Source organism: Protomyctophum bolini (assembly GCF_963924005.1).
Source record: "Protomyctophum bolini genome assembly, chromosome: 2".
NCBI lineage: Eukaryota > Metazoa > Chordata > Actinopteri > Myctophiformes > Myctophidae > Protomyctophum > Protomyctophum bolini.
In genome coordinates, this window is record NC_137863.1 from 50,198,645 (window position 1) to 50,223,565 (window position 24,921).

Genomic DNA, 24,921 nt, shown 5'->3' on the forward strand with positions numbered 1-24,921 from the left:
TCAGGCGTGGGCAGGTCACATTTGAACCTGGGGATCTAGTGTGGATCAGAGATCACCCCCTGTCCAAAGCAGAAGCAGGTTTCATGGCCAAGCTCGCACCTAAGTGGAAGGGCCCTGCTAAGATACAGAAAAGGTTAGGCCCTGTCAACTATTCTGTGTCACTTCTAGGGCCGAAAGACCATAGTGATGTATATCATGTGCAGAACCTGAAGGCTTACTTTGGCCCCAAGGAGCCTCTTCCATTAGGGGAGGGGAATATGTAACATCTGTGCCCAGAGTCACATTGGTTCCATGCATTTTTTGTTTGCTATGCACAATTTTTCATGTATTTTATTATTTTCTACCAATCCGTTGCGCTATGAAATGTTGCTAATTATCTGCTGGACTATGCTACAAGAAGCCAGTTGGATACATGGGTTGCTATGGCAACCGGCAGTGATTGTGAAGCCCCGCCCACAGCTCACCTGGGGTTGATGGGCAATCACAATGTTTGGGCCACCTGGGGAGTTTGACTCAGGGAGTGCAGAGTAAAGGAGCAGGGAGACAGATAGGCTGCTGCTGTGGGCAAGAGGAATATTTCCCATGTTCTTGCCCATTCTTTCCCTTTTGGATTATTCCCTTGGAGTTGGATTATTCCCTTGAATTTGGATTAGACCTCTGGATTTAGAGAACTTCTTCCTTTCCTGGAGTGTGGATATTGGATATTTGACCAGACTTTCCGAGGAGTTTAAGAGGGGCCAGAGGAGACTGGCCACACTCTACTGGTTTGGATTTGCGTTATTTTTGGACACTTGAGTTTAGTTTGGACACTTTGAGTTTAGTTTGGACAGTGCTACCTTTTGAGAGTTTTATTTAATTTTGATCTGATTAAGTGAACATTTTGTGATAGAGCACTTGATTTTCTTTTGATTTAATAAATCACAGTTTAAGCCTATATGCTGATTTGTTTAGTGATTATTATTCTGAACTGACCCACCACCTCCCTCATTTTGCTATAATTGGTTATTTTAATTGTTATTATTGTAATCGTTATAGTATTGCTCTATTGGCTCTACTGTTGAAACACATTATGTAGACGTCTGGAAACGTCATAGGGACTCGAACCGAGGGGTACATACGACATCTGTAGACGTCCTAGCGCATCCTCAACCAGGCGAGAGAGGAATATTATGAATTTTTTCCTTTTTTTAATTTGTCAGTTCTCCTTTCGGCTACCGTATGCTACGCTCTGAACTCATGTTAGTTTACCGTTGACTTAGCTGTTCGTGTCGTTCAGAGTAAAAGCGGCCATGTCTTTCCGGCACCCCAGAGCTCCTATTTTGAAGGAATCCCGGCAACGGTTGTGTTTTAGCCCCTGTATACTTAATTGACTGCGTCCTTCATTGGCCTAGACTTGATCCCCTCCTCTTTTCCCTCTAGATCGATCTACAACAACCTCACAAGTCACAACGTGTCAATGGGCTATCTTCACAGATGACATGACCAGAATAGGGATGCTAGGGTTCATGTGGTTAAGTAAAAACACTCAAGTGTAAATGTATACACACCATGTACTTAGTTGAGTCACAAACTAAGGTTCTGTGACCATCCCCTGGGAACAATGTTTTGATGATTGATTTGACCTCTGTGGACCCTTTAGAAAATATTTAGCCCCCAGGTCCCTCGCAAAAATCCTGGCATTTTTTGCTAGAGAGCCAAATTCTAAATGGTGCCCGGTGCCATAGCCAAAAATTTACTTTTGATCCAGATGATCTAGAATCATGTATGAAGACACTTTTTTATACAAGTCAACCATGAGGATTCCAAATCTGACACCATTTTAATCATAAGACCTTGTTCTGGCCCCAAAATCCAAGATGGCCACCAATTTTTACAGACACAAAACACATGTCAGAGAATTCTGTGTCACTGGTTTCTGAATCATCAGAAAATGCCAGGATTTTTTGCGAGGGACCTGGGGGCTAAATCTGTTATAAAGGGTTCAAATCAATCATCAAAACATTGTCCCCAGAGGATGGTCACAGAACCTTAGTCTGTGACTCTACTAAGTGTACAGCTGGGGTCGGAAACCTGCCATGTTCTATTTCTTGATAGTCAGTGTGCCATATCAACATTAGGTTTAATTATGGCAGCAAATTGAAATAATCTTTAACTGATTTTCTTCTTTAGAAATGTGGTCTTTCACATCAAGATGTAATAATGATCATTAGACTGAACCCCAACTATCTCCCAGACTCCCTGCCAGTCCCCAATCAGAGTTAGGAGTTTGAATGAATGTAGAATTATGTGCAGGATGTAATTTCTATATAAAGAGCGTGATGGCCGGACTTTGAATACTAATTAAAAAACAAAAACATCTGTCTGACACTCACGTCAGTGTGTCAGTGATCACCCTCCTCTGTGCCAATGTTGCCATTCCCGCTTAAAGGGATAGTTCAGATTTTGTTAAACTTAAGCTGTATGCAATACTTGTCATTAATATAGTGGTTGCAACTGTATTCATTGATTGCCAGAGTCCCGTGGTGAGAGATCTGCTCTGCTTTTGGTCAATATTAAGTAGGTCATTTTGTGGGGGGCACTGGGGCCACACAGTAAAAGTAAATTAATTCACAAAACTAACGTAATTTGTATTTTTGACTTTTTTTCAACTTTGACCCCTCTATCACGTGGAACTATAGTGTTGTGATATGGACACAAAAAACATAGTTCCGTGTGATAGAGGGGTCAAAGATGAACGAAAGTTGCACTAACATTAGAAATAGGTCAACAATACTGTTCCGCGGAGTATGAATCTCAGCGTTGGAATTCTATTAATATGATGTGCAGTGCATAATGTAACAATAGTCCTCAGTAGGCTACTAAACTGTCACTGGGCCTGTGACCCCAGAGCAGGCCCTGACTTTACTTTACTTTACTACGGATGTGTTCACTAAATGTTGTTTGTTGTATCACAATGAATTAATAATAAAGTTATAAAATACACGTTGGTAGTACTTAAGTATTTAAGGTGTGAATATTAACTGCGCTCTTCCGAGTGATCCCAAATGGGCTTCTTCTGCCTTAAGCAAAAGCGTGATACCCACGGAATGCTAGAAAGATGTACAAATACAAATGACGTTAGTTTTACTTTAACTAACTTTAAATGTTTACTTTTAATGCGTGGCCCCCTGTGCCCCCCACAAAATGGAACTACTTAATATTTCACCAAAACCAGAGCAGAACTCCCATCACGGGACTCTGGCAATCAATTAATACAGTTGCAACCACTATATTATTGGCAAGTATTTCATACAGCTTAAGTTAACAAACTCCGACTTTTTAAAGTGAACGCGTATGCGATTAGACTTGTAAACGTCTAATCTCTCTTTTGGGTCTCGAGCTAAAACGTTTAGGAGCCACTGATATGCACAGCATACAAATGGAACCAAATTAAGTCATTCTGTTCCATGTTTAGTGTTTGTAGTGTTCGCTTCAAGTTGACAACCAAGGCTTTTTATTCTGTGTTGAACTTGGCAGTGCCCTTGGCCAGCCCTTGATGTGAAAAGTTTTGAATGACAACGTTTATTCATGGTCATACGCTGCTGCAGGTTAGAAAGATGTGCGGTGAACTCATAGAGTTCTGGAGGGAGAGAGAGCTTGAGCATCTTTGATGCATCCTCTCCTTCAAAGGCTTGTTGGCTTTCTTCTGGGTGGTTCTTAGGCACTTTCTTGCGTTGGTTAAATTGGGTACAAATGACTCGCTTCTAAGCTGTCACTCACTTGATCCTTATCTTTGCCGACACATCCATTCCTGCACTTCATTGCAGCTCACTACATCTAACTCTTTGAGCAGCGCGCAAAGGAAGTCTCCTCTGTTAATCTGTGCAGAGAGAGAGAGAGAGAGAGAGAGACATGTAAAAATCACCAACATGCATCTCCTCCCAGAGAAGCAGAAGATCTCAATCTTAATGTTTTATTAGTGTGTCGCGTTTCACAGGGAACATCAAATAGGTGATCACAGAAGGATCTGTCTTGGCAGGGGTCTCGTTCCCCGCCCTCGCCTCATTTCATGCAGTGGATTATTAGAAGATTATTCTCTGTGTTTGATGATTGGTGGAACCTTGCTCATATTGGTGTCCAGGCAGGGTGCCTGTCATTAAGGTTTAATAAGACAGAGTGCATAGATTGAGATTCTCATTAACAGCTGAGCTGCCCATGGGGCATTCACATGACCTTTACACAGAAAACAGGCCCAGAGAGAGAGAGAGAGAGAGAGAGAGAGAGGGATAGTGACAGAGGGCCTGATTCATTAAAAAGAAATACGCCACCGTTACACTGTGGTGGAAACAGATATCGTATTTATCCGTCCGATCAAGCTACGTTGAGATGACGTGTTATTCAGAGAGCGGTGTGTACCACAGGTGCGCTGGCGTATCGCAGGTGTATGTCATACTGAATGCAGTGGGTGCAAAGTGATCGGAAAAGCACCCGACAACCTCATTTGCATTGATCCACGCCCCATATCGCACCATAAAAGGCTTCAAGCATGACTCAGCAGACAGCAGTTTGGTCTGTCAAAAAAAGAAAAAAGGCTTTGCAACTATGCGGCTTCACAGCCGCGGTCAATGCATGAATATAGCCCGCACTCTATTAAAATGTCCACAACGGTGCGTGCTCCGCTGCTGAAGCAATATCATTATAATTTATTTAATTAAGTTCGGGACCAAGGCGGGTGCTGCACTCACACCTTTGCAGTCAGAGGTAAAATATAGGCTATCCGATATTTAAAATATCGGATATATGTCAATGCAAAAGTCGTCTTTTGAGAGAGAGAGAGAGAGAGAGAGAGAGAGAGAGAGAGAGAGGGGAGAGAGGGGAGAGAGGGAGGGGGGCATGGCTTGCGCGATAAAGAACAGTACAAGCATATACATTCATAAGTGAATAATTGGGATCCTCTTGTCTGAAGAATTTAAGAAATTATAATCCAGTGAGTTTATCCAGTGAGTTAAACTATTCTGTGTGTGGCATCCATGCATGTGATCAATATCAATACATGATATTAATTTGTACTGTTCACCACACGACCAAATGCTATATTACAACTCGGCAATGATAAGCCCTTATAGGCTACTGATGAATGCACCTGAGGGTTATAAAAAAAGAAACAACACTCGCCTGCAGAAGTAAAATAGATATCCGATGTATCAGATGTAAATTAATTTCATGATGTCGTCATATTAAAATGATTCGCGGGACACGGCAAACTCATGATGAGATCAATGTAGTAGCCTACAGCATATAGCCTACACAGCTACAACGTTGCCCATATTATAATTAATTAAGGTGAGCTGGCTTAAAACTGACTGGCCAAATTGCACGCTGTGGATTTATAGCCCTCGTCGTGACTGCTGTCTGTCTGTCAGACCGGCATGTCTGTCAGTCTGTGAACCATAGAATGCCATAGATAGATAGACCATATAACAGTCGGGCCAGGCCGTGTTCTGTCCTTGCCGGGCTCACCGCGCCGTTATATTAATTTTCCAATGTAAATTTCACCCAGATTGGACTCGGTTCAGCGGCCGCATGCTGCTGTCCGCCCCCCCCCCCCCCCCCCCCCCCCCCCCACACACACACACACACACACACACACCGACAGTCAGAGAACTGACTCACTAAACAACACTAACACACACTAAACAACGTTGGATTCGTACAGTGCAGAATGCAGATAAGTGTAGGCCTATGTTCTTATTATAATTGTGAGTTTGTTTTTTAACATGCAGCGCGAGCCGATCTACAAGCTCACAACGCACTGCGAGTAGCCTAGAGAAGGCTGTCAAGTGAGCAGCGCAATCGCGCATGCTATAGAAATATCCTAATAAATAAATAAAAAGGTGTCACTTGCAGGGGCAGTTTCCTTATGGGACTTGACTCTAGAATGCATGCATAGGATAGGCATACAAGTGCAAGTGCACTCGGCTTTTATATATCATTTTTTTATGTGCTGAACAATGTTAGGGTCGGGACACATGCCTACATATTTTATCTGCGATTTGGGAACTATTTATTGATTCAGCATGAAGACTAAAGCCTTCTGAATATATCCGTAAATTCGTCCGCCACCTAAAGAGGCCCCGTGGGATTTTACGGAGTTTCCGACCAACCTACGTGAGCGTCAAGTTCACGGCCATTTCCATGAATTCCAAATTAATGTGGGAAATCCACGTAAATGCCTTTCCGCTAGCTTCACGTCATTATATCAGCGTAAACGCGTTGAAGAATCAGGCCCAGAGAGAGAGAGAGAGTGTCACTTTTGTGCCTTTACTGGTAGAATAGCAATAAAACCCAACACACACATGCACAACACACGGGTGCGCGCGCGCGCACACACACACACACACACACACACACACACACACACACACACACGTTTTGCATTTATTAACGGTGTGCAGTTTGCAGTGGTTTATTCTCTTAAATGGATCCCTGGCTAATAAGACAAATATGTCTTAAAGCATTATTCTTGCCCTCTATAACAAAAATTTCAAAATAATAACAATAATATTTTATTTCTTTCATAAATAGAGAATCTTTCACTCAATAGGGACTGCTCCCGTCGCAAGTTGATGATGTCATATGCCCATGTGGGGTCTAGCTCTATGGAATTATGGAATGCATAATGCTAATAAAAAAACAAAGTAATACTTCCTAAAGTTAATATGAGCATCAAAGCAATATTTTAAATATTTTATATTAGCACGTGCATTCCATAATTCCATAGAGCTGGATGAGAAGTGTTATTATTGCCCCTCTGGTAATAAAATTAATTCAAATAATAATTAAAGTACACACCTTATGGATGATTTTAATTAGTTTAAATCAATAAAAGTGATCTTGTGACACAAAAGCCTGTCTATCTAAAGTAACTTGCATGGGGAATGTGGTTACAAGAGTGAATACTGAATTCAGGTTATTATTCCAAAAGTATAATGAGTGTCCATCTTGTCACATTTGGCCAAATGTGACCAGATGGACACTGATAATACTTTTGGGTTAATAACCAATGACTACGCCACTCTCTCAATCACAGGTTGAGAGACCTGAATTCAGTATTCACTCTTGTAACCAAAAATCCCTGTGCAAATTACTTTAGAGAGACAGACAGAGGCTTTTGTGTGGACAATCACAAGATCGCTTTTACTGAATAAACTAATTAAAATAAAGCATTCATAAGGTGTGTACTTTAATTAATTAGACAAATTATCAGATACAGACAGGCAGACGGTGGAAAAGGCACTCAAATGTTTTACTTAACCCATTCCCTGCAAAGGACGAGTTAACGAGTGTATGTTTTGCAATAATAAGTATATAAAGTACAATATTTTCCTCTGAAAAATAGTGGAGTAGAAGTAAAAGTACTGAAATTTGGAAATACTCCAGCAGAGTAAAAGTACCTCAGAATTTTACTTAAAGGGATTGTGACATTTAAAACACATTTCTGTAGATTTTTTGTGTTTTTTGTGTTTTTTGGCCTGCTCCGCTCCCTCCACTGGCTCCCGGTCGCTGCCCACACAGAATACAAAACTCTGATGCTGGCATTCAAAGCAACCAAAGGTATGGCTCCCCCATATCTTGCAAGTATGATCGAACCCTACAAACCCTCCCGCTCACTCAGATCAGCCAACGCAGGGAAGCTGGAAGTACCCTCACTAAAAACGCCGGGACAACACTCCACACGTCCCAAACTCTTCTCCCTTCTGGCTCCAAAACTGTGGAATGCACTTCCCATTGCAGTCAGAACTGCAGCATCACTCCCAATCTTCCGCCGTAGTCTGAAAACCCACCTTTTCAGACTCCATCATGGCCCATAGCACTTACCCCACCCCCTTAGATAGCAATTCTGTAGACTTAGATAGCATTTGATACAGACTTATAGCATGTTATGTAGACAGCATAAGTGCATTGTATGTAGTCATAGCACGTCATAGTACATATGTGTAGCATAGTAGTATAGATGTATAGCTTATATGTATAGTTTCATTATAGATATTCCACTGTTACTTTCATGATAAATGTCTTTATGTGATGTATTCCCATGCTTTTTTGTTCTTGCTTAATGTAAGTCGCTCTGGATTAAGAGCGTCTGCTAAATGCCTAAATTGTAAATTGTAAATTGTCTTGACATCAATTTCACCCCCAAAAAAATTAACATTCAGTGTATTCTCTGCTGTCTGGACTTTTGTGAATAATTATGCAAAAATAGCTCATCGGGTTGGACGGTGGTGTCATAAACCTCCGCCCCCTCTCCTCTGCTCCCTGCCTACCGATTCTACTACCCGCCCCTCTCCTCCCCCTCGTTCCTCTCTTCCCCGCCCCTCTCCTCTCCTCTCCTCCCCCTCTCCTCTCCTCTCTTCTTCCTCATTCTGACCGCGACTTTGTTTGTTTCAGTAATAATGGCTTCTAGAGATAAAGCAATCTGCTCTGTTGTTGCCTGTGTCAATCAACACAAGTCTTTACACTATCCACCAACTGGCCTAGTTGAAGACACACGCTCTAGGTGGATGAATTTTATTTTTGATGGTGACGTTCCAACCAAGATGTCAAAGAAGCTAGGTTTACCATACGTCCTCTTTTGCCCGGACAAGTCCTCTCTTTTGGGGGCTGTCTGGGCAGTCCGGGGGGGGGGTTATAAATTCCTTCAAATGTCCGGGGTTTTACCATAGAGTATTAGGTTTTACACGTATCGCGTGTAGTGTATCGGTATCGCACTATCGCTACGCTCACAGACCATTCAGACCAATGTGTATTACAATGCACGTTCAATGGTTTGTAGTGGAAAATCACTGTGAAAAAAACAGAAGAGTTTCTGTCTTTGAGGGGGGCGGAGAGGTAGGGAGGGGTTGAGGGGTGGGGGGGGGGGGGGGGGGGGGGGCGGAGCGGGGTAGTGATTGACAGGAAAGGGGGAATTACCGACATCTACTGGCTAAAAGAAGGTGTTTTTCCATGCCTTCTCAGGCTGCATATTATAGAGACACAAAAGATCCTGGCAAGAAATACTGGAGTGGAGTTTTTCTGTTCAAACTTTTTAGACACGTTTGAAGGACCATGGCCAAGACTTTTAATGTTGTTAAAATTATGTTATAAATAATGAACGAAGCCTGGACAGGCCTTGTTTACAATATGAATCCAAACCGGGGCACTGGAGAGCTCCACATCGTCAGCTCTGTGCCGTCAAAGAAACGCTGTTTTGACCAAAAATGCCATCACGGCACATACAGCACGCACCCACCACTCTCCATACATTTAGTCAGGACCTAGGGGGGGGGGGGTGGGGGGGGTGTTGTTCCATTTTGCCTGAAGTTACTGTACAGCACCTTGTAATTTCCAGCCCCAACACTTATGTTTGTTGCTAATATTTTTTTTGTTGTTTGTTGTAACCTGCTAACAGAGAAATGAGTTCAGCTATGGATAAGTTTATTAAGTCTCCGTCAGTGGAGTACCTTGATCATTGTTCGAAGGACCAGCTATTGTTTATTGCTACACATTATGACATCACAGTGACAGAAAAGCTCAAGCCAGCAATAAAGGAAAGCCTGGTCGGAGGGTTGGTGGCCAAGGGCATTCTGCAGCGTGTTGAGGACGAGGTAGATGAGGTCAAGTCAGAGGTTGATTACAAATCCTGGTCTCTAAACTGCCTCCCCCTGGCCAGCCGGGGCGCCTGATGGAGGGGAAAGGAACTGGTTGGAATAACGTGTTCCTTCCACGCGCTACGTCCAACCACGGAAACTCCCCCCTGTCAGGTGTAAAGGAGTAACTTGGACACTCAAGCATGAAGGAAGCATGAGTTAAGTCCGTTGCTCTCCCCAGGTTGGCGGAGGGTGTGTAGAGCCCAGGATCACATTAGATGATTGACACAGGGGTGAAAAATGGGTTACAAAATCGTGGGATAAAATATATATAAAAAAAAAAAAAAATGGAAAAGATAACTTTTGATGTTAAAACAGCAGCATTTGTTGGAACTAGAAAGACTTAAACAACAAACTGAGTTGGCCAGATTAGAGTTGGAAAGCAAAAAGCTAGAGTTGATTGAACAGGGTAAGTTATCAGCAGAGGCATTGAATAATGGTAGCCTAATGCTGAAAGGGGAGGAGGTGTCAAATCTATGGACATTGGCAGTAGCCTGAGGCTCCTTCCCAGGTTTAATGAAAAGGACCCTGACACAAAATTGGACAGATGCAGATTGTGCTTTAATGGTGCAGTCGGCAATCACAGGGAAAGCACAAGAGGCATTTGCTGCGTTAACACATATGGACTCTAGGAGTTATGTAAAAGTTAAAGAGGCAGTGTTAAAAATATACGAGAGGGTGCCAGAGGCATACAGACAGCATTTCCGTACCTGGAGGAAACGTGATGGTCAGTCTCATGTGGAATTTGTGCGAGATTTAACTACACAGTTTTCTCGTTGGTGTTCATCATCTGAGGTTGATGATTTCGAACAACCGTTTAACCTAGTGGTCTTGGAGCAGTTCAAGAACACTGTGCCATCTAATGTTGCCACATACATCACAGAGAACAAAGTAAAGTCTCCAGGTGAGGCAGCAGTCTTGGCTGATGAATACGTGTTGATTCACAAAGGCAATTTCAGTGACAAGGTTACAGGGATCCATTTTCTCATGTAACGGGCAGTTCTGAGTTTCACAGCCACAAGGCTGACCATGTGGTGAAACCGAGCAGGCAGGACAGCTCAGTTGAGGTATGTCACTACTGCAAAGGTAATGGACACTGGAAACTTCAATGTCCAGTTCTCAGATCTAAAGATACGTCTTCCAGTTCACAGATAAGACCAGCTGCACTGGCCAATTCACTTAGGCCAGGTGCGTTGCCTCAGCAGGGTTCACTCTTGCAGCTACGGATGGATGGGTATTTACCATTCATTTCGGAGGGGTTCTTGGCGGTCAAAGGAAGTAACAAAAGAGTGCCAGTAAAGGTACTGCGAGACTGTGGTACACTTGATTCATTTGTGCGAGCCTCTATATTACCTTTTTTATCTGAAACAGACACAGGGGAGACTATTTTAATTCAGGGAATGGGAATGGGTTTTTCCTGTTCCAGTGCATAAAATGTCTCTCGTTTCAGATATGGTGAGTGGAGAGGTTCACATGGGGGTGCGGTCAGAGTTGCCGGTTGATCGTGTCAACATAATTCTCGGTAATGATCTCTGTGGAGAGCGAGTATGGGCAGATCAGGTACAGAATGTGATCACTCGAAAATGGCCTATGTCAGTTCAGAGAAACTGTTCATCAAACCGACAAAACAAACATGGCAGATCAAGGCAATGTGTGACAAAACAATGTTACTCAAGTCAGACTGTGGTGAAAGCAGGAACGGTGAATCCTTCTCTTTGTACAGCCAGAGTGACTAGGTCCTCACCTAGAGTTACAGAGACGGGTGCAGTTCCAGAGTTCACCGTACAAGGTCGGTAGAACTTTTCTCAATACTTGACAAATCACATTACACCGACGTCCCTTCCAAAGTCAAAGCAGAAACGGATGGGATGGGCTTTGTCACACCTACAGTTTGGACATTTTCCATATCAAAAGGTTTTGAAAATGTGATTGTAGACCTACTCCCCCTCAAAAATATAATAATGATAACAAAAGTGAAAACAGTAAAGCAGGGATATACTGCTACACATGCAAACACAAGGGAAACTACCAAATGAAACAATGAATGCTCTCTGAGAGGCCATGCCCCAGGCAGCAACATGGTCCAGATGTAAAGAGGAAATGCACCAATGGCCAGGGCAGGTCTTTTATATAGTCTGTGGGGAGACAGTTGTCTCCCCTTCTCCTGATCACCTCCGACTCCACCCTCCAACCAGCACTGTCTGCAACACAGAACAGCCCCAAGGGCCCGTCACAATATTCAACAGGATTTAAACAAAGAATTCTATATAGTTTCAGCGGCAGTAGAATTGTACTATGCATTGTTATAATTTATTTTGAGATAAAATATGTAATAATTTACAGACACCAGGCCGAAGGCATGGGGAGAGAGTATGTTTTGCACTGCAGTGGCGTGCACACGTAGACGCTAAGGGGTGCTTGAGCACCCCTTGGTGGCCCTCTCTGGACCAACATGCCCTTTTGTCAAGTCCCGAATTTTTTTTTATGTTGGCAATTGGACCCCTCCATCTGTGAAGTACTGGTACTGGTGCATGGTTCCACGCGCCAGATAAGGTGCCCTTTTGTTTCACTTGAGCACCTGCCCCTCAAAGTGTCTGTGCACGCCACTGTTGCACTGTGTCCGTCCGTCCATACGTCAGAGTTAGACTTTAATATATTAGCGGCCCTCACTTCACACGGCTGTGATTTTTGGATATTACTCCTCCAGATTCTGTCCAAAAATCCAACAAATCGTTACACAGTATCTCTATAGTCATGTGATCAAGACAGATCTGTCCGATATTTCATATTCCATCCGAATTGGCTAACATTGGCTTTCAAAGTTTGCAGGATTGGCCCATTTGAACAAAAACCCTCAAATCATGAACGCAGCGTGCAATTTACGTGGAATCTCCGACTCCACCCTCCAACCAGCACTGTCTGCAACACAGAACAGCCCCAAGGGCCCGTCACAATATTCAACAGGATTTAAACAAAGAATTCTATATAGTTTCAGCGGCAGTAGAATTGTACTATCCATTGTTATTTTTATTTTGAGATAAAATATGTAATAATCTACAGACACCATGAATGATAATGTCTTTACAGTTGTGGGGACTTATATATCGGCTGATCGTGGCATTTCCTTCAGTGGGAGGAAGCTCATTGTAGAGGTCACATGCTGAGTGCTCGTCACTCCACCAATCACCTCGGGGAAGGTCTGAGACAAGAGCCAATCGCCACCCTAGCAGGGTGTCACCTGATATGGGCGAGTGTATGCACAGAAATGACTGGTCAATTAGGGATAATTCTCACAGGAGAAGCTAGAAGGTGCACTTTCACAGCATCTCTAGTGGATGTGGATTGTCGTCCCACCGACTTGGAATCGTTCACGGCTGGCAGTTGAGTCCGATGTATGAGGTGGAGCACTGCTCCAGAACCCAATTCAGACTACTCTCCCCCCACCTTTTGTATCCACCAGGCCGAAGGCATGGGGAGAGAGTATGTTTTGCACTGTGTCCGTCCGTCCATACGTCCGAGTTAGACTTTAATATATTAGCGGCCCTCACTTCACACGGCTGTGATTTTTGGATATTACTCCTCCAGATTCTGTCCAAAAATCCAACAAATCGTTACACAGTATCTCTATAGTCATGTGATCAAGACAGATCTGTCCGATATTTCATATTCCATCCGAATTGGCTAACATTGGCTTTCAAAGTTTGCAGGATTGGCCCATTTGAACAAAAACCCTCAAACCATGAACGCAGCGTGCAATTTACGTGGAATCTCCGACTCCACCCTCCAACCAGCACTGTCTGCAACACAGAACAGCCCCAAGGGCCCGTCACAATATTCAACAGGATTTAAACAAAGAATTCTATATAGTTTCAGCGGCAGTAGAATTATACTATGCATTGTTATTTTTCTTTTGAGATAAAATATGTAATAATCTACAGACACCATGACTGATAATGTCTTTACAGTTGTGGGGAGTTATATATCGGCTGATCGTGGCATTTCCTTCAGTGGGAGGAAGCTCATTGTAGAGGTCACATGCTGAGTGCTCGTCACTCCACCAATCACCTTGGGGAAGGTCTGAGACAAGAGCCAATCGCCACCCTAGCAGGGTGTCACCTGATATGGGCGAGTGTATGCACAGAAATGACTGGTCTATTAGGGATAATTCTCACAGGAGAAGCTAGAAGGTGCACTTTCACAGCATCTCTAGTGGATGTGGATTGTTGTCCCACCGACTTGGAATTGTTCACGGCTGGCAGTTGAGTCCGATGTATGAGGTGGAGCACTGCTCCAGAACCCAATTCAGACTACTCTCCCCCCACCTTTTGTATCCACCAGGCCGAAGGCATGGGGAGAGAGTATGTTTTGCACTGTGTCCGTCCGTCCATACGTCCGAGTTAGACTTTAATATATTAGCGGCCCTCACTTCACACGGCTGTGATTTTTGGATATTACTCCTCCAGATTCTTTCCAAAAATCCAACAAATCGTTACACAGTATCTCTATAGTCATGTGATCAAGACAGATCTGTCCGATATTTCATATTCCATCCGAATTGGCTAACATTGGCTTTCAAAGTTTGCAGGATTGGCCCATTTGAACAAAAACCCTCAAATCATGAACGCAGCGTGCAATTTACGTGGAATCTCCGACTCCACCCTCCAACCAGCACTGTCTGCAACACAGAACAGCCCCAAGGGCCCGTCACAATATTCAACAGGATTTAAACAAAGAATTCTATATAGTTTCAGCGGCAGTAGAATTGTACTATCCATTGTTATTTTTATTTTGAGATCAAATATGTAATAATCTACAGACACCATGACTGATAATGTCTTTACAGTTGTGGGGACTTATATATCGGCTGATCGTGGCATTTCCTTCAGTGGGAGGAAGCTCATTGTAGAGGTCACATGCTGAGTGCTCGTCACTCCACCAATCACCTCGGGGAAGGTCTGAGACAAGAGCCAATCGCCACCCTAGCAGGGTGTCACCTGATATGGGCGAGTGTATGCACAGAAATGACTGGTCAATTAGGGATAATTCTCACAGGAGAAGCTAGAAGGTGCACTTTCACAGCATCTCTAGTGGATGTTCATTGTCGTCCCACCGACTTGGAATCGTTCACGGCTGGCAGTTGAGTCCGATGTATGAGGTGGAGCACTGCTCCAGAACCCAATTCAGACTACTCTCCCCCCACCTTTTGTATCCACCAGGCCGAAGGCATGGGGAGAGAGTATGTTTTGCACTGTGTCCGTCCGTCCATACGTCCGAGTTAGACTTTAATATATTAGCGGCCCTCACTTCACACGGCTCTGATTTTTGGATATTACTCCTCCAGATTCTGTCCAAAAATCCAACAAATCGTTACACAGTATCTCTATAGTCATGTGATCAAGACAGATCTGTCCGATATTTCATATTCCATCCGAATTGGCTAACATTGGCTTTCAAAGTTTGCAGGATTGGCCCATTTGAACAAAACCCTCAAATCATGAACGCAGCGTACAATTTACGTGGAATCTCCGACTCCACCCTCCAACCAGCACTGTCTGCAACACAGAACAGCCCCAAGGGCCCGTCACAATATTCAACAGGATTTAAACAAAGAATTCTATATAGTTTCAGCGGCAGTAGAATTATACTATGCATTGTTATTTTTATTTTGAGATAAAATATGTAATAATCTACAGACACCATGACTGATAATGTCTTTACAGTTGTGGGGAGTTATATATCGGCTGATCGTGGCATTTCCTTCAGTGGGAGGAAGCTCATTGTAGAGGTCACATGCTGAGTGCTCGTCACTCCACCAATCACCTTGGGGAAGGTCTGAGACAAGAGCCAATCGCCACCCTAGCAGGGTGTCACCTGATATGGGCGAGTGTATGCACAGAAATGACTGGTCAATTAGGGATAATTCTCACAGGAGAAGCTAGAAGGTGCACTTTCACAGCATCTCTAGTGGATGTGGATTGTCGTCCCACCGACTTGGAATTGTTCACGGCTGGCAGTTGAGTCCGATGTATGAGGTGGAGCACTGCTCCAGAACCCAATTCAGACTACTCTCCCCCCACCTTTTGTATCCACCAGGCCGAAGGCATGGGGAGAGAATATGTTTTGCACTGTGTCCGTCCGTCCATACGTCCGAGTTAGACTTTAATATATTAGCGGCCCTCACTTCACACGGCTGTGATTTTTGGATATTACTCCTCCAGATTCTGTCCAAAAATACAGCAAATCGTTACACAGTATCTCTATAGTCATGTGATCAAGACAGATCTGTCCGATATTTCATATTCCATCCGAATTGGCTAACATTGGCTTTCAAAGTTTGCAGGATTGGCCCATTTGAACAAAAACCCTCAAATCATGAACGCAGCGTGCAATTTACGTGGAATCTCCGACTCCACCCTCCAACCAGCACTGTCTGCAACACAGAACAGCCCCAAGGGCCCGTCACAATATTCAACAGGATTTAAACAAAGAATTCTATATAGTTTCAGCGGCAGTAGAATTGTACTATCCATTGTTATTTTTATTTTGAGATAAAATATGTAATAATCTACAGACACCATGACTGATAATGTCTTTACACTTGTGGGGACTTATATATCGGCTGATCGTGGCATTTCCTTCAGTGGGAGGAAGCTCATTGTAGAGGTCACATGCTGAGTGCTCGTCACTCCACCAATCACCTCGGGGAAGGTCTGAGACAAGAGCCAATCGCCACCCTAGCAGGGTGTCACCTGATATGGGCGAGTGTATGCACAGAAATGACTGGTCAATTAGGGATAATTCTCACAGGAGAAGCTAGAAGGTGCACTTTCACAGCATCTCTAGTGGATGTGGATTGTCGTCCCACCGACTTGGAATCGTTCACGGCTGGCAGTTGAGTCCGATGTATGAGGTGGAGCACTGCTCCAGAACCCAATTCAGACCACTCTCCCCCCACCTTTTGTATCCACCAGGCCGAAGGCATGGGGAGAGAGTATGTTTTGCACTGTGTCCGTCCGTCCATACGTCCGAGTTAGACTTTAATATATTAGCGGCCCTCACTTCACACGGCTGTGATTTTTGGATATTACTCCTCCAGATTCTGTCCAAAAATCCAACAAATCGTTACACAGTATCTCTATAGTCATGTGATCAAGACAGATCTGTCCGATATTTCATATTCCATCCGAATTGGCTAACATTGGCTTTCAAAGTTTGCAGGATTGGCCCATTTGAACAAAAACCCTCAAATCATGAACGCAGCGTACAATTTACGTGGAATCTCCGACTCCACCCTCCAACCAGCACTGTCTGCAACACAGAACAGCCCCAAGGGCCCGTCACAATATTCAACAGGATTTAAACAAAGAATTCTATATAGTTTCAGCGGCAGTAGAATTATACTATGCATTGTTATTTTTATTTTGAGATAAAATATGTAATAATCTACAGACACCATGACTGATAATGTCTTTACAGTTGTGGGGAGTTATATATCGGCTGATCGTGGCATTTCCTTCAGTGGGAGGAAGCTCATTGTAGAGGTCACATGCTGAGTGCTCGTCACTCCACCAATCACCTCGGGGAAGGTCTGAGACAAGAGCCAATCGCCACCCTAGCAGGGTGTCACCTGATATGGGCGAGTGTATGCACAGAAATGACTGGTCAATTAGGGATAATTCTCACAGGAGAAGCTAGAAGGTGCACTTTCACAGCATCTCTAGTGGATGTGGATTGTCGTCCCACCGACTTGGAATCGTTCAAGGCTGGCAGTTGAGTCCGATGTATGAGGTGGAGCACTGCTCCAGAACCCAATTCAGACTACTCTCCCCCACCTTTTGTATCCACCAGACCGAAGGCATGGGGAGAGAGTATTTTTGCACTGTGTCCGTCCGTCCATACGTCCGAGTTAGACTTTAATATATTAGCGGCCCTCACTTCACACGGCTGTGATTTTTGGATATTACTCCTCCAGATTCTGTCCAAAAATCCAGCAAATCGTTACACAGTATCTCTATAGTCATGTGATCAAGACAGATCTGTCCGATATTTCATATTCCATCCGAATTGGCTAACATTGGCTTTCAAAGTTTGCAGGATTATAGGAATAGGAATATATCCCACCCTTTTCACATTGGCCTGTTGAACGCCACGAACAGGTGGATTTTTGCAAAACACATTTTTGGAACAAAATGCCTCAATTCATCCAATTGCCATGCGTAAGAAGAAATGGCACCCTTTTCACATTGGCCTATTATAGCTCAACCAGGAGGCCACAACCTGACCTGGCCTGGTGGAGACCTGTGCCCCGAGAGGGCATAGGTCTCACAGAGTTAAAGATGTGCAAGTGTCTGCTAGGAGTTTGAGAAACAATGGTGTAGAGTCTAAACCATTGTTTCTAAACTTTAGACCAAAGTTTGTGTTAGCTGGGGAGAGCATCACGTGTTTTGTGTTGTACTGTTGCTCACTCTGTGATTTTGTTTCCTTGTCACTATAGGCTGTCTCTGGTTCTCTTAATTCGCTCCTGGTATACAAGGTTGCTGAGGCTGGGGGCAGGATTGCATGGCAAAGTGGAGGAGGTAACACGTATTAATAGTTGAGCGTACAGGGGCACATGTTGTTGTTTTGTTAAGCCTGGGTTATGGTTTGCAGATTGATATTGTAGTTCTCCGGTCCCACCTGTCCCAAGCGTCCAGACGCCAGAGCTACTTCCGGGCGGATGCGAAGGGCAGTGGGGCCACAGCTGGAGTATTAGGAGAATGAGCATCCAGGGGCATTGTTATACAGTATTAGGTGGCTATTGGATGTGTTTAGTTTTGGATGATATTGGTTCTTGGTTGCTAATTTGTGTTTTGTTTTCCTTTTAGATAATGTGGTGGAACCTCATTTTCATGGAGGGGTGTGTGACGGCCCTGCCCCCTCTGCCTCACTGTAGGCTAGCCAGCAACCAGTCTGTGATGGCAGAGTGGAGCAGGCCGTCAGCCCAATTGTGCTCACCTGAGGTGGGCGGAGCTTAGGGCACTATATAGGGAGCTCTCCTGGCTGCAGCTCACTCTCTCTCTGTCCTCCCTGCAAGCAGGACCTGCTACGGGTTGCCACCTGGCTCAAGGGCTTAACCACCCTTTTGTTTAAGTTATGTTTTGCACCAACTAATACAACACGCACCCACCACTCTCCATACATCCATACACTGCAGACATTACTGACAACTGATATCCTCACATCCCACACTTCTTTATTTGCTATTCTTTAATTATCTTATAATAAATATCATTACAAAACGTTTATGCTCTTGTGTGGACTCCCTGTTTTGCCATGCATCCCCTAGTGCATGACAACGGCAATGGTTGTAAGCGTATAAAAAAAAGGCTTCAATTGACCTACATCTACAGCAATGGCGGTGAAAGAATTAAGTAAATGTAATTAGTTACTTTGCACCACTGCAGACAGGTGAAAACCATCTCTGGCCCTGCATGGCCTTCAGCCAGCCATGTGGGGATAATTAGCTATTTAATTAGTCTGCTTCATTTTATTTCATTTCCACTAATTCATAAGCCACCTTGTCCATTTGGCTGTAATGAGCATCAGCACAGCATCATGTGTCCACTAGCAGGGCTTTAATATGAGTTCTGCCCTGTTACAGTAAAAAGCTGTGTGTGTGTGTGTGTGTGTGTGTGTGTGTGTGTGTGTGTGTGTGTGTGGTGTGTGTGCGTGCGTGTGTGTCCACTTTACTGACAAGAACAGTAGCCTCTGCCTTCAAAGATGGATGGCAGACATTAAATAACATACATTATAGTCAGCCGATACGAATCATACCATACACACATGGATAGAGGTCTGAGGTGGGCTGTGTGTGTGTGTGTGTGTGTGTGTGCGCGTGCGTGTGCGTGCACTTACTTGCATGTGCAAGGGTGGGCGTCAGTGCAGTCATGCGTGTATACGCAACTGACCCTTCCCAGCCCGACTAGGCCTACAATGGAGTGTGCAGGTTTGTTTAAAAAAACAGTCGTGCTTTTCCGGAACCAAAGCACCAAGTCAGGGTTTTCTCTGACTCTCTGAATTATATTAAAGGTAGAGTAAGTGATTTCACTCAAAAAACCTTAGGTTTCGTTTTTGGCTGTGGGACCTAAGCCTTCGTCCAATCAGGATAGAGAGTCAAAAACGAAACCTAAGGTTTTTTGACCCCCAGGGGTTAACTGGGGACAGGGAGGAACTCCTTTTATGGTCAGCACACTCTATAGTAGAGAGGATTATCACAACAAAACAAAAAAATAAGTGATATTTGAATTAAGTGAAATCACTTACTCTACCTTTAAAGCCAAGAGCTATACAGAAATTCATTTTCAACTTTAAACAAAATGAGACACATGTTTGGCAATGCAATGCATTAGTACTGCTGGGTTCTGGGTTCTCCAAACAACAATCTCTGTTGCTGGCGTTGGAGGGGGGGGGGGGGAGGGGGGCTCATTCCATCGCTCTCGTTCTATACAATCCGCTATCCCTCTTCACTGCAGCCAGCATAACTGAATAAAGAAATGTAGAATCTGACAGAGATAGATTACAAGCTAACGGAAACATGAAACAAATAGCCAACGTAACCAAATAATAAAATATAAATAAACAATGTTTCCTCATAATGCAGGGCTTGTGTTTGCTGAAGAGATGGACAATAGATGTAAAACTGTCAAGAGTGAGCTGGCGAGGGGAGAGTGTGGGTGTGTGAATGACAAACCAAAAACAAAAAGACAAATGCATCTCACACACTGGGTACAATATAGTGGGATGCCAAATCTAGTGAGAATGAATTGGCATCAGATTTGCAGTAAGATACTGTAGGCTACAAAGAGCATACGGTAGAAATGTCAAGCACGCTCATGAAAAGGCCAAGTCTGTTGCCATTTTCCACTGATCAGAGCCTCGTACAAAGTACCATCATGGCACAAAACAGCTTTTTTGACATTTCTAGAAATGTTTTAACACGATATTATGTAGGTCAGGACATACCCAGCTAGATAATGACACTCTGTGTCCTTCCTTGACCGCCGTTATATGCTATATAATTTACAATGCACATGAAGAGAATCTATTGAGTTATATATGCACACTTAACAACAGCAACAATAACATGAAAAATGATCCGACATTCTGTTTCTTATCATAAGGAGTTTCTTGCAAATTGAAAAATGAAGTAAAATTAAATCTCTCTATTAAATCTGTAGCCATGCGGCGAGGCCCTCTCAATCGATAGATATATCTCTTCTCGCTATCAGTTCCAGGCGAGTGAGCATGGCGGTGGCATACTATTAGGTTATTACAAAAGCAAATCAGTCAGCAGTATTAATTTTCTTGAAAAATGCGAGTCTGAGCAAAGGGAATTAATAACCATTGCTGGGCATGCACTGTAGTAGCTGTGAGTGGTGGGAAAAGTACTCAGTTGTTTTACTAAGTACCAGTACTGCAGGAGAAGGAGCACAGACCGTGTAGAAAAGAAATAGTCCATTACAAGTAAATATCTATAATTAAAAATTATTATAATATTAAAATGTAGCCTATAAAGTAGTTATTATGCAGATTGTCCCATTTCAAGTTTCAAGTGTATAAACATCTTTTGAAAATAGCAGATCTACAAACTCACTTGATGCATTGTGAGCTTGTAGATCGGCTATTTTCAAATGGCCAAAATCTATATAGGGCTGAAGTAGCCTGATTATCAGACTGAAGCTTTCTTAAGAGACGCAGTCTACTCAGAGAGTGGGCGCTCAGTTTGAGTCCATGCTTTTAGTTCATGTTTAAATGTTAAGTTTGTAGTCAACAGCTTTTAATTTTAAGTCAATGCTTTTATTTTGATATGCTTACAATGGTAGCAGGAAGTTAGCAATGCATTATGGGTAGAAGAAGCTTCAGAACACAGTGTACTGAGTGTAGAGTAGACTCCATTAGAGAACAAGCAGATAAGCACATGGTGACCGTGTTTGTTGTATCTTTACCTTTTTTCACACCCTCGAAAGCAATTTATTTGTTTTATTTAACCATTATTTAACCAGTTGTAACCCCTAGAGGGTAGTAGAGGCCTAAGTGAGACGTGTATTTAAAGAAGTTCTGGACAGGCAGATGACAGGACGTCAGTTGTGGGTCTCACACACGCCGCACGTTCATGCGTTGTGGGAGGTACGCGCCGCTGCGGAATTGTCAGTTGGTATACACCATACTGCTGTAGTGTATAGCCTGGGAGGTCCACCGAGTAATGTTTGGGGTGTGGCATTATCCAGTCTGTGTAGGACATTAACGGGAGGAATCTACAGGTCGAGATGTTGGCCTGTATGAGCCAGTGAAAAGACAGTGTGTGTGGTTAGAGTGACGAGACCTGGTTCAAGTGTTCAAGTGAAACAGCCCTGTAAAGGACTGTTGTCCCTTTTCCTTATTTATTCATCATGTATTGTGTGAAACTACCATCCTTCCACTATTTATAAGTCTACTCCAACACTACGTTTTTAATACTTTTTGATATTCAAATAAATGCCTTTTTGTATCCTATTTATAAATAAAACTATTATGCTTGTACCATACTCCTGTATCCTGTCCGATCTAATTATTTAGCGGGGTTACATTTTGGCGTAAGTCGGCAGGACGGTACAAGTAGTGTTTTGAGACCAATTAATGGGGGAGATGGTTTAATTATTTTAGTAAACTGTTTGTAAAAGGAAAAGGGACAGCAGTCGAAGAAGACTACGCCCCGTCGCCCACTGAAGTCTGTCTGCGGACCAACTGCATCTGAACCAGTCATGGCGGAAGAAGAACTGGCGACGCTCAGGGAGGAGCTTGAACAAATGAGAGTGGAAAATGAGAGACTCAAAGAACCACCTAGCCGAGGTAATGGGGCTCAGGGTGAGAGCAGCCAACGGCGGGAGGTGATGTATATACCCCGTGAAAGAAAATGCCCACAGTTTTCTGGTGGACCTGGGTCCTTGTCCATAGAAGACTGGGTAGAAGAGGTTGAGGCTTCCACAAGGGGTCGCCATATGTCAGAAACCGATAAAGCTCTCTTTATGTTTGATCATTTGGAGGGGAAGGCAAGGTCGGAGATAAAGTTTAGGCCACGTGTTGAAAGGGAAGATCCTAAAATAATTTCTGATGTGCTGACGGAAATGTATTCCTGCTCGAACTCCTATGTTTCATTACAGCGTCAATTCTTTGATTGTAGACAAAAAGAAAGTGAGTCCTTACAAGACTTTTCATTATCACTGTTGTCTATCCTGGACAAAATAGAAAAATCTAACTCTGATGTTATGCCCAACTCTGCTCAGGTTTTACGAGACCAGTTTGCTGAAGGGGTACGGGACCATATGCTTAGCAGAGAGTTGAAAAGGCTTGTGCGCCAGACCCCTGGGATGTCACTCCTGGACCTGAGGAAGGAGGCCATTCGTTGGGTTGAGGAGGGGCAGCCTCAGGGGGTAAAGTACACTCGCCCAACGTCTCACTCTCATGAAACCCAGGCTATAGTAACGTGCGAGGCAGTCAATGCTAAGCAATCTGAGTATGCAGAACTGAAAGAAATTGTAATGAAACAGCAGGAGCAACTAGATATGTTGGTTAAAACTATGGGGGCACAGGGTGGGTACAACAGGGGCATGCAGAGGCCTAGACAGGCCACCCGGTATCAATGGTCTCCAGAGGGACAGCCCATCTGTGTTCGCTGCAATAACGCAGGACATATCGCTCGCTTTTGTAGAAAAAATAACCAGAATAGTCAGGCTACAGTCACTTCTGACAACGGGCAGCATGGAGAAGAGACGGCACAGCAAAAAAACTAGAATCCCCCAGCGTGCAGAGCCACATGTTGGAGGTGGGGGCATTGGGCTTAAATGTTAAACACTCAGACCGTGCTAAAGTATTTAAGAAGCTGGTTGGTAATTGTCCTGTGGTATCAATGAAAATGTGTGATATTGATGTCCCTTCCTTGCTTGATACAGGGTCAATGGTTTCCACTGTCACAGAGAGTTTCTTTAACGAGCACTTTTCAGTGTTAGGTGAGCAGAATATTGAGGATTGCCATTGGCTAGGCCTTAAGGCGGCCAATGGTCTCGATATTCCATATATTGGTTATGTTACACTAACGATAAATGTCGATGGAACACAGGTTCCTAACTGTGGAGTCCTAGTTGTAAAAGATCCCCCCACTCCCAGTGGCCAAGAGCAGAAAAGACGCGTTCCGGGAGTTCTAGGTATGAATGTTGTAAGAGATTTTTACTATACTTTGTTTCGCCAACATGGTTCAGCACTGTTTCAGACTCCTCAGGTTGAGTCAGCCCACCCAGCATGGAAACTGGCCCTACGCTATTGTGAGAAAATGGAAGCAGTTTTAAATTCTACAGAGGCTTACAAAGTGAGGGTTCAGGGCAAGACACCAGTTTATGTAGCTGCAGGCACATTAACTATGATCCCTGTCACCTGCCCACAGCTCCCATCTTCTAGTACTGTTGAGTTTTTATTGGAGCCACTTGGCCCAGATGAAGGTACCCTCCCTGAAGGTCTGCTGCTTTCACCAGCTTTAGTTAAGGCGGAGAGAGGTCTCCTTTACGCTCCAGTTACTAATGTGGGTACTAGGGATGTGTGGATTACACCACGTAGAAGAATTGGGTCTGTGCAGATAGCAAAAGCAGCTCTGAGACATTCAAGTCCTACTGTGGAACTGTCATTTGATGAATGTGCACATGAGTATATAGCCCAGATTTCCTCACAGGAGGTTCAGGATGACCAGGGTGTTGATTTTCCCATGTCTAGTTTTACAAACCTGTCAGAAGGGGATGCAAACCAAGCCAAACAGCTACTATGTAGATATCAGTCTATCTTTTCTAAGGGGGAGGGTGATGTGGGGTGTACTAAACTCATTACTCATGAAATCCCATTATTAGATTCGGCTCCAGTCCGCCAGCCATATCGTAGGATCCCCCCCGCACAGTACGAAACTGTGCGAGCCCACATTCAGCAGTTGGTGGATAGTCAAGTTGCTAGGGAAAGTAGCAGCCCCTACTCATCACCAATTGTGGTGGTACAGAAGAAGGATGGGGGCATCCGATTGTGTGTCGACTACCGCCAACTCAATGCCAAAACCCATAGAGATGCATACCCACTACCCAGAATTGACGAGTCTTTGGATGCTCTCACGGGAGCCCGCTGGTTCTCCACCTTGGACCTAGCCAGTGGATACAATCAGGTAGAGATGGCAGAACAGGACCGGAAAAAAACTGCATTCTGTACT